The 16507-nt window shown below is 39.9% G+C and overlaps 1 protein-coding gene and 1 pseudogene across 2 annotated transcripts in view; both read right to left on the bottom strand.

Annotated features, from left to right (window-relative positions):
• The window catches only part of KIAA1217 (KIAA1217 ortholog), an 888358-nt gene that overhangs the window by 395745 nt on the left and 476106 nt on the right, over positions 1–16507 (bottom strand). The gene's annotated exons all lie outside the window — the stretch shown is intronic.
• LOC129480090 (nucleoporin NUP35-like) lies at positions 963–2146 on the bottom strand (annotated as a pseudogene).

The raw sequence follows: 16507 nt of genomic DNA, 5'->3' as shown, positions 1-16507 counted from the left end.
TCCAGAAACATACCCACACTAATATTATATAGACAACTGATTTTTGACAAAGGTACAAAGGCAATTCTATGGGGAAAAAATAAGCTTTTCAACAAGTGGTTCTAGAACAATTAGATATCAAAGAAGGAAACAAACTTCAATGGGTATCTTGCACCAGATAAAAACTCTATATATATCATAGACCTAAATATGTATCATAGACACTATATATATCATAGACCTAAATGTAAAACCTAAAACTTCAAAACTATTTTTTTTTTTTTTTTTGAGACGGAGTCTCGCTCTGTCACCCAGGCTGGAGCTCAGTGGCGTGATCTCAGCTCACTGCAAGCTCCACCTCCCAGATTCACACCATTCTCCTGCCTCAGCCTCCTGAGCAGCTGGGACTACAGGGGTCTGCCACCACGCCCAGCTAATTTTTTGTTTTTTTTTTTTGAGACAGGGTTTCACCGTGTTAGCCAGGATGGTCTCGATCTCCTTATCTCGTGATCCTCCGCCTCAGCCTCCCAAAGTGCTGGGATTACAGACGTGAGCCACCACCCCCGGCCTTCAAAACTGTTAAAACAAATCCCAGGTATATTTTTATACACTCATTTTTCTTAAGTGAATCCTAGGAGTGGAATTGCTGGATCATATGTGTTTAAGTTTTTAAGAAACTACCAAACTGTTGTGCAAAGTGTCCCATTTTGTATTCTTTTTTAAATCATTGACAATCTTTATTATGAAGAAACTGTAGTAGTAGGTTTTTTTTAAAAGAATGTTGGTTTTAGAATACACCAAGAGGACACTCTGTGACATGACATATACAAACAAGGATAATTAAAATATTAAATACTATCTAAATTAAAACACCATAATTCAAATTGCTAATTATAATCTTTGTGTCTTGGTAGAAATAACTATAGTCCCCCTTCAGGAAATTCACCCCCACCTTCTCATGAAAACTATGAAGTCTCACCAGAATTTCAGTTACTTAATTTACAATAATCAATGCTGAGTTTTCCGTGTTGAAGCATGCACTGTTACAGAAAGCACAAAATTCTATTTACAGGGATTTTTAGTTTTCTTTAAAATGTATCTCAAGCATCTTTTAAAGTGCGAGCCACAAATAGGCTGTATCCTTAATGAAAAAGGCTTCTTCCTAAAAGAAGTATGAGATAACTATCCAATACTGCAGGAACGGTTATATAACTAACCGAAGGAACCAGCAGCACTCTGCTAACTCTGTTTTAGTGTAGCAACCTCCTCCTTGGTCTTCTATTACTGGCCAGACATGTACTCCATTGCTTTGGATACAAGATTTTCATTTGTCAGAAATAACCTGATAATCACCAGTAGAAGCTTAGTATGCTGTAGCAAGAGGTCTCACGGCAGAAATCCTAGGAGTACTTCTAGGTTGTGCTGGAGTACCTAAAGTTTTGATTGGTGGTGTAAAGGCGAAAGATGGAGATGATAAACACGTCTGTCAGTGCTTCCCATTACGCTTTAGTCAATACAGGGTTTTACACCAATCATGATGAATTCTCTAAAAATCCTCCCATCTGTGGTTAAGGCTTTCCAAGCCTGCAGTTTAGACTGAGAATGAATATACATTCAATTTCCTGTGTTAGACATCACGTGTTTTAAGATATTCCCATACTGTGCAAATCGTAATAATATGTAGGAAGCAGAGGCTTGAGAAAACCCAAACACAGTCACCCAAGCGTCATCAAGGTGATCTTCTGAAGTCAAAGAATCTCCTTGAATATAAAAAGAATCCAACTGGGAAGGAGATAATGTCATCTTTCATGGCTGACCAATATTTGCTGGACTAAACATACTTTGCCCTGTTCCAGGAGTCAATGTAACTCCAGTAAGAGAACTCTGCATTATGAAATGTCTGGCTGTCTTCTTGAAGTTAAAGGTGTTGATCCAAGTCCCAGGCTAGAAATGTCATCATATATACTTCTAACTTGTGGAGCGCCACTTTTATCTTTGTGAGCTAGTACAACTGGTTGTGGTGGTGACCCACCTGCAAGTAAAGGTGATCTCATTTCCATTACTCCTATCAAAGGGCCACTACTTGATCGAGGCTGAGGAGTCACCAGAGCTGGCAAATTCCGCATTCAAAATCCAGGTTAGAACTGGGCATTAACTCCTGGCTTTGGAGATGAAGCCAGCATCATCGGTTCAGATCCTAACGTGGGTGCCTGGAGTTCCATGGCAAAGGCTGCCATTGCATCAGCAACTTCTATTTTATATTCTCAGAAATAGCATACGAGAGTACCAGTTGCTCTACTTCGTCACCAACACTTGGTATAATCAGTCTTTTTAATTTTAGCCATACTGAGAGTTATAATCTCATTAATTTGCATTCCCTTAATAAACAATTATGTTGAAAATTCTTTTTGTGTGCTAATTTGCCATCCTGGTATCTTCTTCCAGATATATCTTTACAAATCCTGGGTATACTAGAAGAAAATAGGGGAGAAAATCTTTGTGACCTTGGGTCAAGGAAATATTTCCTAGATATGATGCCAAAACCAAAATCCATAAAAGAACAAATTGGCTTCATCAAAATGTAAAACTTCTGCTCTCTAAAACACACTGTTAAGAGAACAAGAAGACAAGCCAGAGACTGGGGGAAATTCTTTGCAAAACATACATCTGATAAAGGACTTGTATCTAGAATAGAGAAAGAACTTTCAAATTTCAATAATAAGAAAACAAGCAACCCAATAAAGAAGTATACAAGGGATTTCTATGGATACACCTGAAAGATAAAAGGATGGCAAATTAGCACACAAAAAATATTCAACAAAATTGTTCATTAAGGGCATGCAAATTAATGAGACTGTAGCTCTTAGAATGGCTAAAATTAAAAAGACTAATCATATCAAAGGCTGGTAAGGAAGTAGAACAACTGGTACTTTCATATGCTCTTGCTAAGAATGTGAAATGGACAAGCACTTTGGGCAACAGTTTGGTGGTTTCTTAAAAACTGAAACACATACTTACTACATGATCCAGCAATTCCATTCCTAGGATTTACTCAAGAAAAATGAGTGTTTAAAAGTGTACTTGAGATGTGCTTTAATCAGGTATGTTAAGACATGCAGACACAGAAATGATTGTTGTGAAGGAAGTTGTTTTACTCACAATTCCCTAGAAATGGGAGGCATGGCACTCAAAGAGGCCACATGAGCAAGCACCAGGTCAGTCCTGAGTAAAAAGAGCCAGGGGAAAACATGAGCCTTTATCTGGTTTCTGCAGGAAGGAATGTGTGAGGCAGGATAAGAATAAATGAGCTTAGAACTGGCTAGTTTGAATAGTTTCAGCTGGCTCCAGGGTGTAGAGATTGCCCCTAGTTTTTTGGTACTCAGCCCTGGGGTGATTAGGGAAGGTGGACAGTGGCCCAGAGTGTAAGAGTCTGATCAAAGAGGCAGTGGGGAATTCCAGGCTCTGGACTGGTTAGTTTACGTATAAAAGTGATGTTGGCAGGTGAGTCTTGTTACCTTTAGGAACTGGCTTACCCTGGGAGAGGCAGTGTCTTTAAGATCAGCAAGGTTTCAAATGTCAAAATATCAGAAACACATGGTTAATACAGAATTCTATCTCCATATAGAAACTTTATGTGAATGTTCATATTGGCTTTATTCGCAATAGCCCCAAACTGGAAACAAACCAAATATACGTCAAAAGTGAAATGGATAAACAGATCATGGCATATCCAAACAATAGGCTACTATTCAACAGTAAAAAGAAATGAATTATTGATCCCCGCAAAAATGTAGATGAATCTCAAAATAATTATGCTGGTTGAAAAAGGGAGACAAAAATGGAGTATGTATGATACCATTTACTCTAGAAAATGCAAGCTAATTTGTAGTAACAGAACACAGATCAGTTGATGGCCTGGTGATGAGGTATGATGGAGAAAAACATTAAAAATGGGTGATGGATTTGTCATTATTTTGACTGTGGTGATAGTTTCATGGTATATACATATGTTAAGGTTTAACAAATGGGAAAATTTAAATGGGTGCAGGTACTAAAGGTATAAATGTGTGCATTTATACTTCAAATAAGCTATTTAAAACAACTGCTTGTCAAGGGAATATTTTATTTCCCAGTCTCTGAAGTTATCTAACCAGAATAAACTCTTAGCTCAACTTCAGGTCACAGAGTGGCCCAAATGATCCCCAGAGATAGTTGCAAACCCAATATTTTTTTTATTCCAAGACAGAGTCTCGCTGTGTCACCCAGTCTAGAGTGCAGTGGCTTGATCTTGGCTCACTGCAACTTCCGCCTCCCATGTTCAAGCAATTCTCCCTGCCTCAGCCTCCTGAGTAGCTGAGATTACAGGTGCCCACCATCAGCCCAGTTAATTTTTGTATTTTTTAGTAGAGACAGGGTTTCATCATGTTGGCCAGGCTGGTCTTGAACCCCTGACCTCAGGTGATCCGCCCACCTCAGCCTCCTAAAGTGCTGGGATTATAGGCATGAGCCACTGCACCTGGCCCCCAACATTTTTTAAGAAGCAAATTGGACTCAAAATTAGTAATCTTGGGTCTTGGTTCCAGCTATGCCATTGATTTGCTGTGTCATTTTAGGCAAATCATTCAATTCCTCCAGACCTCAGTTTTCTTGTGTATAATATGAATATGTGGAACTTAGATGTTCTCTAAGTACTTGTCATTTCTCAACTGTGGATCCAGCACCACTAACTAGGGTTCTGTGGATCTATCCAAGTTTCCCAGCTCAGAGAGTTTCAGATAACCCCTGATCCTATCTCCAGTTACGGACAGCCATTTGTCAAGGGCAAAACGGAACGGAGGCAGGAGCAGGTTAACAGGAGTTGTTTGGGAGTGCACTAAGTGTTTAAAAAAATTATTGTGGTAAAATACCTATACCATAACATTTATCATCGTAATCATTTTTAAGCATACAGTGCAGTGCCTTAAGTACTTTCACACTGATCTGCAAACATCGCCATCACCTATCTCCAGAACTCTTTTTATCTTGCAACACTGGAACTCTGTATGCATTAAACACTAACTCCCCATTCTCTTTTCCCCAGACACCTGGTTACCACCCCTCTACTTTCCTTTTTTTTTTTTTTTTTTTTTTTGACATGGACTCTCACTCTGTTGCCCAGGCTGGAGTGCAGGGGTGCAATCTTGGCTCATTGCAACTTTTGCCTCCCAGGTGAAAGCAATTCTACTGCCTCAAGGAGTATTCTCTATTCTGATTAGATAACTTCAGAGACTGGGAAATAAAATATTCCCCAAGTAGCTGGGACTACAGGCACACACAACCATGCCCAGCTAATTTTTGTATTTTTTAGTAGAGACCGGATTTCACCATTTTGGCCAGGAAGGTCTCAAACTCCTGACCTAAGGTGATCCACTTGCCTCGGCCTCCCAAAGTGCTGGGATTACAGGTGTGAGTCCCCGTGCTTGGCCTCTCCTCTCTACTTTCTATCTCTATGAATTTGGCCACTCCAGGTACTTCATGTATGCAGCATCACACAACGTGCTAAGTGCTTTTATATTATCTTATTTAATCCTTCCAATAAGTCAGGAAGTAAGAATTATCCTCTTCATTATTATTTTTATTTTCTTTTAGACAGAGTCTCATTCTGTCAGCCAGGCTGGAGTGCAGTGGCGTGATCACAGCTCATTGCAGCCTCAAAATCCTAGGCTCAAGCAATCCTCGTACCTCAGCCTCCTGAGAAGCTGGGACACAGGCGTGTGTCACCACATCTGGCTACTTTTTTTTTAAATTATTTTTTGTAGAGACAGAGTCTTACTCTGTTTCCCAGGTTGGTCTTGAACTCCTGGGCTCAAGTGATCCTCCTGCCTCAACCTCCCAAAGTGCTGAGATTACAGGCATAAGCCGGGGGGGAATTATCTTTTTAAAAATACCAAAAAGATGAACAAACTAAGGCTTTGATGGGAAGCTGTATATCATACAACTAAGAGTCACCGGCCCAGGAATGACACTTAGGTTAACTGCTTCCAAAGCCCTGAAACTTCCATTACTGTAATTCAATAACAATGCATTTAATGAGAAAGCAGTGATCTAGCAAAGAAATAACAGAAGTTTGAGAACAATATACAGGTCAGTGAAATTCATTCAACTCTCAGCCTTGACTGGATTATAATAGGCTGCTTAAAACCTTAGTAGCTCACTCTCCGGCTCTCTATAAATTATGTGTATGCGTACATTAGTAAGAACGAAGTTACACAAGGTACCTTCTTAAAACCAAGGTGAAATAAAAATGAGTTAGATCAAATGTGTAAAGCTCCAAGTGCTTTCTGAAAGACATATGGTACCATGTAACCACAGAACATGTTTTTATTACTTCCAATGTTTAGAGCTAAATGTCTCTCGAAAACACAGAATAAGATTCCAGACAGACATAACCACAAGTGGTGTTCTTACCCTCAAAAGTATAAACTAACCTTTCCCGGCTGCTGTCTCAGCTGTTGGTGAATCCTAGGGTGTAGGAATTTGCAACCCTTGATGTTATATGAAGGGTTATTTGCTTCCAAGACCAGCTGTAGCCAATCAACGCAGGAGCGAAACAGACAGCCCCACAGTCAGACTTCATGGTAAAAAGGACAGAAGTCCTGTGATGGGCAAACTGACCTAAGGCTAGTAGTTCACGAATTTGACAGTAGGCTCTAAAGCTGGAGAACAGAGGATTTGCACCCAGCAGGCACTGTTCTGAATAGGTTCTTCTTGGAGACTTTTTAGGATTTTGTTGCACACAAGACTGTTATTACATTTATTCTTAACTTCAGAATGAGTGGATTTTGTTGCTCTTCTATGTTAGTCATTTGAGACTTGTGTATTCCTGATTAAAGCAAGCATTCCACCATATCTAAGAGCAGATTGTTTTTAGTAAGAAGAAAATTCAACCTTAGAGTTTTCCCTTTATAGTGAAAGATTTAGTGTTGCTTTTAAAATAAATCAGCACAATCTTTCTTTACAAAGAGTTTTATTTTTTTAAGGGAATAGAAAGTACAAGATAGTAAAGTTTATTTACGTCTTAGACAATGGATAGAAAAGATGTAATATGTTCTGCCCTATTTAGTCCAAAGAGAGAATTACTGGATATAGAGGGAGATTTAGAAATCTCTCAGAAGTAACATAATCTCTGCTTTGTCAAGACCATCATCACACTTAAAGCCACTGCCTCTTTCTGTGTACTTCATGCATAAAGAGATAAAATGCTATTTCACAAAATAAGAATATTTTGTAATTCATTAACTTGCAGTTTGGACACATGACAAATATTTTACATACTGATTCACACGGAAAGGTTTTTAAAAGGCTAAGTACTTAGCCAGTAAATGAGAAGGAAAGGAAATGGAGATAAAACAGGCGCTCATTCTGTATCTGTGGATATTTACTACAATAAGAACATTTTATTTTTATAGCACATTACTACCATTTGCAATCTGGGCATTTACAGCAAATGTAGACTAGTCAAACCAGAGTTTAAAATACATAAAACTACATCAGGAAAAAAATCATACGATCGCTGCATGAATACTAAATGCTGAGCTACAGAAAAAGAGAGAGGTTATTGCCCATATCTAAGAACCAAAGCATTCTTAAGATAGTGGAGGCTAAAAAGAAGGAGACAGCCATGCAAGGAGGGAGGGAGGGGAGAAGGGAGGAAGGAAAACTAGAATGTTAGGTCTGACCTATGGTCACAAAACTTAACTACTCTGGTTAATAACAAGAAACTTACCTTTGGATATTCAAACATGAAACTCAAATGGTTGGGAAGAGTATACATAGAGCATAGATACGATTTGGAATTAGATGAGATTCATATCATAGCTTTGCCACTAACCAGCTGTGTGATCTTGGGTAAACCACTTATCCCATCTGGCCCTCAGTTCTCTAACCTGTAAAGTGAGGGGATTGGTTAAATCCTCCCCCTAAGTCTATGTAGCTGTAAAAGGCTATGATTCTCTAATAAAGTAACACAAAGAGCCAGTGGTGCATCTAGCAAGGGGCCTTCTGTGTTACCACTCAGCAAAATTCAGGGAGGGATTTCAGCAGGGAGGAAGGCAGCCATACTCTTTCTTGAGCTAAGAGGGCATTCTCCTTCCAGAGAGACCTCAAGTCCTTCTGAATCCTTTTTTTTGTTTTTGTTTTGTTTTGTTTTGTTTTGTTTTGTTTTTTTGTGAGACGGAGTCTCGCTCTGTCACCCAGGCTGGAGTGCAGTGGCGCAATCTCGGCTCACTGTAAGCTCCGCCTCCCGGGTTCACGCCATTCTCCTGCCTCAGCCTCTCCGAGTAGCTGGGACTACAGGCGCCCGCCACCACGCCCGGCTATTTTTTTTGTATTTTTAGCAGAGACGGGGTTCCACCGTGGTCTCGATCTCCTGACCTCGTGATCCGCCCGCCTCGGCCTCCCAAAGTGCTTCTGAATTCTTACGAATCAACTCTGAAGCACACACATACGTAGAGTACATTAATTCCTACAACACCGTGTATGATGTGGCTGGAACATCCTTCCTCCAGCGCCTGTCATAGAACCTTGAACCATGCCCGATGCATGCTAGATACTCAGTGAATGAACTCCAGGAAAATCTCTCCTCTGGTCAGCTTCTATGCCTGCCCAGCATAAGTGCCCATGGGTTAGTTTCTTAGTCTCTTAAAGCCTCAGTCTCCTTATCCTTAATCATGACAGTTGCTAACTCCAAATTTTTAAAATAAAGATTCAATGAGATAAAATATGTGAAATTCAGTCCAAGCAGCCCAACTACTGTGAAATGAAGCATGTGATGCCTGGCTTTAATAAGTTCTTCCCCCACCCTCTACAACCAAAAAGTAAACGAACAACAGGAGAAGCGCACATTCCTATACTTACTTGCAGCAATTGGCTCAGATGCGCCTCCCGCCCCTGACTCTACTATGGTTCCCTGCTCAGCTCCTAGCACACCTGGACTCTGTTCCTCCAGCTTTGTCTCCCAGAACGGGAGTCAGATTTCAGCTTCTCTAGCCCCCTAAGTCTCACTCTCAGGCATATCCTACTCCCGGCCACTTAGGATAACATTCCCTCCCATTTCAGATGTGAACTGGAATTTTCAAGGATGACAGCCAGGAGCATGTTGCCTCAGTACCCCCTGGGGAAGGATAACTAACCCTCTTCAGTTCTAGTGATCGAGACTGTCATGGGAAAATTATGCTCTTTAATGAACTTCAGCTCTATCAGATAATTCAGCTACTGAGAAGGAAGCCACACAGAAGCTAGAGATGGTGGGAGGAGGGGAGATTCCTAATGAGGACTTCAGGGATCCCGGATGCAGCCATGCCTGATGCTGATGTGTCCTTGGCTATTTTACTGCATATCCAATTGATTATCTATAAATTCCTACCCCAAGCCAATTTATTTTGATTTCTGGCCTGAAAAGTGAGAGCTCTAATACTTAAACTCTATCAGGACAATTGAAAGAATAGCAGAAGGGAGGGAGGGAATGGTAGGCTTGGAAATCAGGACTCCTCCAGGATGGCTTCAAAACAAACCCTTCTGCTCCTGCAGACCTTCTCTGGTCTGGCCCACACTCCACAGTGAAATAGAATCAGACCAGTCTCTGGAGGTATGAAGGTAAAATGATCATTCTCTTAAAAGGATTCTTAATAATGGTTCTTTTTTTAAATATGGTCACACTGGTTGACAAGGTCTTACTGCCTTGTAACAAGCTAGGCACAGTGGCTCACACCTGTAATCCCAGCACTTTGGGAGGCTGAGGTGGGCGGATCATGAAGTCAGGAGTTCAAGACCAGCCTGGCCAACATGGTGAAACCCCATCTCTACTAAAAATACAAAATTATCCAGGCATGGTGGCGTGCGCCTGTATTTCCAGCTACTCGGAAGGCTAAGGGAGGAGAATCACTTGAACCCAGGAGACAGAGGTTGCAGTGAGCTGAGATGGCGCCATTGCACTCCAGCCTGGGCAACAAAAGTTTAACTCCATCTCAAAAAAAGAAAAAGAAAAAAGAAAAATACAGAATATCTTTTAGTTCTGTTTTAAGCTTTACTGTTTTTCCTTTCACATCTGGCTCAATTTTATATCATTCTATTGTTTTCTGGTTCTTATTGCTTCTTTTTTTTTTTAAAAAAAAAAAACACTTGCTATATAATAGTTGCACTTATTTTGGGGGTATTGTGATATTTTGATATATGTATACAATGTGTAATGATTAAATCAGGGTAACTGGGATATGCCTCACCTCAAATATTTATCTCTTTTGTGTTGGGAACATCACAAACATATCTTGTAGCTATTTTGAAATATAAATTATTTACTATAACTTCTCTTCTGTACTATTGAGTACGAGATTTTATTCCTTCTAGCTAACTGTATTTGTGCACTCCTTAACTTCCCTTCATCCTTCTCCCATTTTTAGTTTTATTTAAAATACAAATTTGTCTATAATTTTTTCTTATTTCTAGCCACTTCAGATGCACACACACAACATCTGATGCCTGTTTATGAACAAGTTGCCTCTATTTTCTTACATTAAAAAAAATAGGGCCAGGCATGGAGGTTCATGCCTGTAATCCCAACACTTTGGGAGGCCGTGGTGGGCAGATCCCTCGAGGTCAGGAGTTTGAGACCAGCCTGGTCAACGTGGGTGAAACCCATCTCTACTAAAAGTACAAAAAAAAATTAGCTGGGCATGGTGGCAAACACCTGTAATCCCAGCTACTTGGGAGGCTGAGGCAGGAGAATTGCTTAAACCCGGGAGGCAGAGGTTTTAGTGAGCAGAGATCGTGCAACTGCATTCCAGCCTGGGTGACACAGTGAGACTCTGCCTTAAAAAAAAAAAAAAAATACTGTTCTTGAGGAGGAAAAAAACTGTTGTTTATATTATACTCTTTCATAAACTGTCAGTTCTATCAAATAATTCATATATTTCTGTAAAATTCAGGAAACTTTAACTATGATTCCATAGGGAATGGGATGTCAGGCAGTAAACAGCAGTCAGGCCAACACCAAGATTCTCACCTCAACACAGAATGAGTTTATCTGTAGTCAAAAAAAGTAAAAAACTCACAGAAGTTTCCATATCATTTTAAGATATGTAACATGGATTAAGATCTGAGGATCAGGAATGAATATTGTATAGAAACAGAAACATATATTCAGATTAAAAATAATATACATCTATCTTTCCCCAAAACAAAGATGTGTGTTAATCCATTTTGCATTGCCATAAAGGAATACTTGAGACTGGGTAATTTGTGAAAAAACAGAGGGCTTATTTGGGTCATGGTTCTGCAAGCTGTACAAGCACAGCACCAGTATCTGTGAGGCTTCTGGTGAGGCCTCAGGAAGCTTACAATCAAGGCAGAAGGCACAGGGGAAGCCGGCATATCACGTGATGAGAGAGGGAGCAAGAAGAGAGTGAGGAGGCAGTGTTAAGCTCCCTTAAACAACCAACTCTTACGGGAACTTACAGCGATAACTCAGTCAATCATTACCATGGGAATAGCACCAAAATATTCATGGGGGATCCACCCCCACGACCCAGTCACCTCCCACCAGGCCCCACCTCCAACCCTGGGGATTACATTTCAACATGAGATTTGGAGGGAACAAACATTCAAACTGTATCAATAAGTAAATGAAAAAAAAAAAAAACACTAAGCTTAACTTTAGGTTTTTTTTTTAGCTTTACAAAACTGTATCTTTCTATTTACATGTAAAAGATGAGCATCAGAAGTAGCAATTCTTCTATATAATACTACATAAGTGTTCTATAAAACTCGGTTCAATTTGTGCAAGAAAAATTTTAAATCTATTCGTAGTAATGAATGCAGTAGTTAAGAATGCAAAATAGTTTCAGTAATTTAAAACCAAGAAAAAAAAGTCTTCTTTAGGGATAAATATCCATATATGGCTTTTATTCAAAGGCAACTTATTTTTAGAAAACAGGAGAAAAATCCTTTTGCCTCTTTTGGACTTATATGCTCAAAAGTGACCATACTTAAAACAATATTCTAACCTTGTATTTTAAAAAGCAGTGGTTTGGTAATACATGCACTAGGTGTAATAGCTTTTATTTTGAATCTTGCAAAGTACATCATTGAAAATGTGAATCTAGGTACAGAGTAGAAAGTTCATTTTTCTTTTCTTTTCTCTCTTTTTTTTTTTTTTGAGACAGAGTATCACTTTGTTGCCCAGGCTGGAGTGCAGTGGCGTGATCTTGGGTCACTGCAACCTCTGCCTCCCAGGTTCAAGCGATTCTCCTGCATCAGCCTCCTGAGTAGTTGGGATTACAGGCACGTGCCACCACACCTGGCTAATTTAGTGGAGACTGGGTTTTGTCATGTTGGCCAGGCTGGTCTCAAACCCCTGACCTCAGATGATCCGCCAGCCTCGGCCTCCCAAAGTGTTGGGATTACAGGCATGAGCCACCGTGCCTGGCCAAAAGATCATTTTTCAAATAACTGAATGATTTTACTCAGCACACATTTCTGACATTGTGGCTATTTTACCACAATTTAGACATAGCACATCTGTTGGACAATCTACTCTCTAAAACTCAGATATATTAACTGGCCTCTTCAAAGAATTCTCAAAGTGGTGCTTTCAAGGTTAGGAGAGGCTCTCTGAACATTGACAACATAGATCACTTTAAAAGAGTTTTTCTTTTCCTATGAAACAAAATGTGTTTAGGGAAATAAAGACAATCTACTCTTCACTCTCCCTTGTCCCCACTGAACTGCAAAAATAAAAATATTACATTTTCAAACTGTCAAAAGAAAATAAGAAGACTTCTTTGATGTCTGCAATGAAAACATGGTAGAAAAGAGCAATGTGTTCTGTATTTATCAACCAGCAGAAGCTATTACCCAAACCATTGTAGATTCACAGAGAAAGGGTAATTAAAACTGCAAGTCCTGGGGCCTCACCACATCATTTGGATTTTGAACTGGAATCAGAATCTCTGGAAACTTTTTTTTTTTTTAACAAAAACAAAAACATGTTCCTTAAGTGATTCTTAGAAACACGGAAATGTGCGAGTAACAGAGCATGATGTTGAAGATACGAGCAACGCTCAAATCCCTCCGGAAGCACCAAATATTTTCCAAGACACTTCCTCATTGACTTTCTTTTTGACTTTCTCTTCCTCTCCTATTTTGTGACTGCTTTGTCTCTCCATTTTTGGGAGATGGGGTAGAGGGACATTTGGGAGGTGGAAAGGTGGATTATCCTAGCCTGTCTCCTTCCATCAGCACAGCAGACAAAGGTTGGGCCTATTGCATTCTCCTTGGACATTTCTTTTTTCTTTTTCTTTTTTTCTTTTTGAGACAGGGTCTCTCTGTGTCGTTTCGGCTGGTGCGCAGTGGTGCGACCACCACTTACTGCAGCCTTGACCTTCTGGGCTCAAGTGATCCTCGCACCTCCGTCTCCTGAGCTGGGACTACGGGCGTGTTCCACCATACCTGTCTAACTTTTGTATTTTTTGTAGAGCTGGGGTTTCGTCATGTTGCCCAGGCTGGCTTGCTGGACATTTCAATCAGGGTCTTAACAAATGCTTGGTGATAATTAAATTGTGTCCAATTAATGACTCAGTTTCTCTGCAGATCAAATCGATGGCTCTGGTGCCTGGATTCTCTTCCAGATATTAAATAGTAAAAATAACTTTATCAAGAGAATATTTCTTCATATGCTTCATATAACTTAAAAACTTAGAATGGGCAACTTCTGAAGTTTCTTCAGGTGACCAAATGCTTTGAGGGAAACTAAAAAAATACAAAGAAAAGCATGCAGGGAGATCATTTATGTAACCCTTTTGTATCTTTCTGAGCAAATGTGATTAATTCAATATGAAACCGTTGATCCTTACTACAAGTACATTCTTTTTTCCCTTTTATCAGGTACATGTGAAGTTTCTTACAAAGCCAAAAAAGACATTATTTGGCTGATTACTCAGCGTGGTGGTTAATATTGAGTGTCAACTTGATTGGATTGAAGGATGCTAAGTATTGTTCCTGGGTGTGTCTGTGAGAGTGTTGACAAAGGAGATTAACAGTTGAGTCAATGGACTTGGGAGAGGCAGAACCACCCTCAGTCTGGATGGGCACCATCTAATCAGCTGGCAGCATGGCTAGAATAAAGCAAGCAGAAGAGAGTAGAAGGACTTGATTGTTGAGTCTTCTGGCCTTCATCTTTCTTCCGTGCTCAATGCTTCCTGCCCTCAAACATCAGACTCCAAGTTTTTCAGCTTTTGGACTCTTGGACTTAACACCAGTGGTTTGCCAGGGGCTCTCGGGCCTTTGGCCACAGACTGAAGGCTGCACTGTCGGCTTCCCTACTTTTGAGGTTTTGGGACTCTGACTGGCTTCTCTGCTCCTCAGCTTGGAGATGGCCTATTATGGGACTTCACCTTGTTATTGTGTAAGTCAATACTCCGTAACAAATTCCCCTTCATATATACATCTATCCTATTAGTTCTGTCCCTCTAGAGAACCCTGACTGATACGCTCAGTAAACATTTATTTTCTGGCTTTGCCTTTCTTGAAGTTTGATTTATATGATTCTTTGATAACAATTAACTGCTAGACTAGTTCTTATAAGAGGTCCATATGCACAGGTGCGTACAATGCTTAGTTATAAGTTAAGCTTATGACTAATCTCCAATAATCAGCCCTGGATGTGTTTGTGAGCAAAGCCTCCAAGTCAGAGTGAAAGAGACAATAAGGAACAGAACAAGTCGTCCTTGACCAGATTGCTTAAAATTGTTATCCCGATTTTGGAGCAATTCAAGACCTGTTTGTGTGACCGCGGGAAATGGGTCAGAGGAATAACAAGTATGAACCACAGAGGAGGTGTCTTATTAAGAGCTGGCCCCTGTCAAGGAAGACTTTGTTTGCATTCTTCTCTCTATGCAACCCCAAAACAGGACCTCTAAGAATTTCAATCTCATCCTAAATCAAATTCCAAAGTGTTCTTTGATCTATAATGAAAACCCAAATAAGATGATAATCATTAACTCAAATAAATGCCCTGTTTACAAAACCATTGTGACCATTTGGCAATTGTAAATAACTCTTTGTCTAGGATTAGAAAACTGGACACAGAAGCAGGATATACAAATTATCAAGAATGTGAGGGGAGGGAGAAATGTGGGGCTAACAAGAGAAAAGCAGAGATACTGAGTAACTTGGAGAACAATAAAAGGCAGGCTAGGGGGACTTAAGGAAGAAGCCAGGGTAAAACACCTAAAAATAGCAGGAGCATAGGAAATTGTCCTAAAGATATTTGATCTGCCATTGTACTCCAGATCCTGCCATTTCAAGTTCAGATCTACAAAAAGGCATGTTTTAAAAATGTATCATCTCCTTCCTATCTGTTCAGCAAAGGTACTGATTGCACACCCTGCTTCAAGCCGGTGGTCCTTATAGCAGGATTCCCTAATTTCTCACTTTAAAAAATTAGTCATGTTAGATTACTTTCCCTTTGGGAATTTGCAGGAATCACAAAATTAAGTCAATAATAGTTACCCCCCTTGTCTTTGCAATCAACCATGAAAGCATGAGGGCAAAGCAGATATGTGTGCCTTATAAACGCATTTTAAAACATGCATCCCTTCTTTCCTTAGTAGAGTTCACTCTACATTAATTTTTGCTCAATATCTGCTCTTCTATTTCCCTCTGCCCTTCGCTCTACAAGGTGACATGCAAATATTCTTTTGCTCAGTTTCCAAATGTTAATCAATGAAAAGCTTCCGAATTGCTAATGTGTCTTAGATAATTTAAAATGAGATTCAAACATTGAGAAGGTAGCCCCTCATTGAATATTGAAAAATGCTTTTAAGATTGGAACGAACATATGAATAAACACAAAATCATTCTTGTAATAAAACTTTTTGATCAACTTAATTCTATTTATCCTATTTATTACTGGGGTTCTTTTTCCTCTCACTTTTCTATCTAGATTATGTAGATTTAAGTTCAGTCTAATACTGCAGGTAATAAACATGCACATTCATTTTTACAGAGTTGGGTTACAGACTGGACCCTAAATCAGCTGAGAAGTCCATGATTCATTGAGTGTCTGCCATGCCCACAACTCTCTTCTGATAAAACCAATGGATCTCTAGGTCAGATGCCTGGCACCATATGATCCTGCTGTCCTGGCCAGAACTGTTGTTGTTTTTTTTTTTCTTTATCAGGAATGAGCCCCAATCAAAAAGTCTGCTGCTAGCATAGGGGGAGGACAGATATGTCAATAAGGCTGTCCTGTCTCAGTGGTGACCAGTAAAACCAATCACACCCTGGTTCTCAATGAGACTGAATATGGGATACGCTGGGAAGATTAGCTAGATAATAAGTTATAGCAGCACAAATAAGTAGAAGCAGAAGCAGAATTTAGCTTAGCCCCCAAATGGTGGGGCACAGGTTTAGAAAAAGTGGATACTAGGTCGGGCCTGGTGGCTCATGCCTGTAATCCCAGCACTTTGGGAGGCCGAGGTGGGTGGATCACCTG

Source organism: Symphalangus syndactylus, chromosome 4, assembly GCF_028878055.3.
Source record: "Symphalangus syndactylus isolate Jambi chromosome 4, NHGRI_mSymSyn1-v2.1_pri, whole genome shotgun sequence".
Taxonomy (NCBI): domain Eukaryota; kingdom Metazoa; phylum Chordata; class Mammalia; order Primates; family Hylobatidae; genus Symphalangus; species Symphalangus syndactylus.
The sequence above is the reverse complement of the archived record's forward strand: the minus strand, read 5'-3'. Positions and strand labels throughout refer to the sequence as shown.